We start from the raw sequence: 2,500 nt of genomic DNA on the forward strand, positions 1-2,500 counted from the left end.
TTCATGATAATTGTGATTTCCTTGATTGTTGTTGTTAATTCTTTGTATTCAATTGTTGTTAGAATTCTTTCTTGTTGTGATTTACTATACTTTCCTTTTGTGCCTTCCAAGTGTTTGATGAAATGCTTGGTTGGATTTTAGAGTAGGATTTTATGTTCTTGGCTTGAGAAGGTAACTTAGGATTTTTTGAGTCACTAGTGTCCAATTGATTGCTAGTTGATAGCCATTCACTCTAGCCTTCATTAATCCAATTAGTGGAAAGCTAGGACTTATGGACTAGGATTGATATAACTCACTTGACTTTCCTTTGTTAATTGATTTAAGGATGACTAAGTGGGATTAATCCTTGCAACTACCATACTTGTGGCTAGTGATAATGATGAAGACCCTTGACAACCAAATCTTGCCAAGACCATTTTGTTAATAAAGTTTTCTCACCATTTACTATTCATGTTTCTCATCTAAAACCCCAAATATAACTCACAACCAATAACAAAACACTTTATTGTAAATCCTAGGGAGAACGACCCGAGGTTTAAATACTTCGGTTTATAGATTTTAGGGGTTTGTACTTGTGACAAACAAATTTTTGTATGAGAGGATTATTGTTGGTTTAGAGACTATACTTCGACGAGATTTCATTTGTAAAATTCTAAACCGTCAAAAATCCATTCGTCACTGTGAGCCTGTCACCAGAGCACATTGCCATCGCAGCTTCTTGTAAGTTCCTTTCTGTCTCTCTCTGATTATTATATTTATTTTTGCAATTTTTGTTTGTTCATCTTATTTTTAGATTGAAATTTGAAATTCGTTCATCTTATTTTAGATTGAAAATTTGCACAGAGAAACCAATAAAGATGTGAAATATCTCAAAATGATCCTTATAAGTGAATCCAACATATGGACTCTTAGGTTTTCGCAAGGCTTTTGTTTTTCTTTTCTCGTTTTTTAGGTTTTGAAATTGATTTCACGTTTTTTTTTACTCAAACTTTTTGCAAGTTGAAAAATGAATTACTTTTCTTCTTTATAGACAATGAAAACTTGTTAAAATGTTTTTTTTAACTCTTCACAAGCTGTAAATGCAAGCTTTATAGATTGAAAAGAAAGAATGAGTTTTTTATAAGCTACTAAATGCATATAAAAAACTATTTTTCAAAATAAAAAATTGAGTTATTAAAAGGAAAAAAACTATCATTTAAAACCATAGAATTCACTATAAAATTGTTTATTATCTCAGCATAAGTGATCTCAGAAGTTATTTTAATCTATCAATAAAAAACCACTTAAAGTAAGATGCTAACATACATATTCCAATGTAAACAAATCCAAAGACTTGATAATTTTCAATGTCCCTCACGGGAATGGACGTGACTTGAAGACAATGACAATGTGCATTGTATATTCTTCTTCTGCGGACACTATCTCACTAAAATGTCTGAAGAATGTGTTGATAATAAATTACACAAAATCTACCATTCAAGTGTATAAGTGTGACACATTAGCTTCTCCTGAAGATGACGAGTGGCAAAGCATAATTTCAAGTTTGGAACCCGGAGACAGAGTTGAGATTGTGATTGTTGTTGATGAGACAGAATTTGTTGTGATGAAGACATCAGTTTATCTTCTATATGGTGAGCCAAATAATGAAGAAATGGAGAACAGCCACGTCAGAGGTAAGAATAATGTTGATGATATGAGAATAGTTGAATACATGAGTCATAAAATCATTTATGAGGACTAATATATGTATCTCGTGATGATGATAAGGCAGGAGATAGGGATGCTACTGATATGACAGAAGATAAGAATGTTATTACTTTTGGGGTATAAAGGGGTATGATTGATATAAAAATAGTTTTATGAGCCTCCATATATCAGTATAATTTTTTTTGCCTTTTATTTTGTTTCTTCGTTTGATTATAGCACTTTTATGTTAATTATACTGCTGTTGTTATATAGGGCTTTTTGATTTCTGACTGGGAGGGACTTGACCGTCTTTGCCATCCTCATGGATCAAATTATCCCTACTGCATTAAATCTGCTGTCAATGCTGGAATTGACATGGTATAGATCTTCAACAAGTGGAATTTTTTACTAGAACTTTTTGAAATTGTTCATTTATTTAAGATTACATACAGGTAATGGTGGGTTTACAATTTGAACCATTCATTGAAGATTTGACCTTTCTTGTTAAATCGGGGGAAGTACCAATAAGCAGAATTGATGATGCTGTTGAGCGAATTTTGAGAGTGAAGTTCACCGCTGGTCCTTTTGAATTTCCTTTTAGTGACAGATCTTTGCTAGATATGGTTGGATGCAAGGTAAGAAAATATCTTTGACCCTTTCTAAGTTGATTTTTATTTCATGATTCAAATATCAACATCATTGCAGGAAATTGTGTAAACTATTGCTGCTTAACTATGTCTATATTTAAAAAAAGTCAAGTGAGCAATAGTTAGAAAATTAGTTCTAACTCTGTTTACCCTCATTGTTTAGCAAC

Source organism: Arachis duranensis, chromosome 5 (genome assembly GCF_000817695.3).
Source record: "Arachis duranensis cultivar V14167 chromosome 5, aradu.V14167.gnm2.J7QH, whole genome shotgun sequence".
Classification (NCBI taxonomy): Eukaryota; Viridiplantae; Streptophyta; class Magnoliopsida; order Fabales; family Fabaceae; genus Arachis; species Arachis duranensis.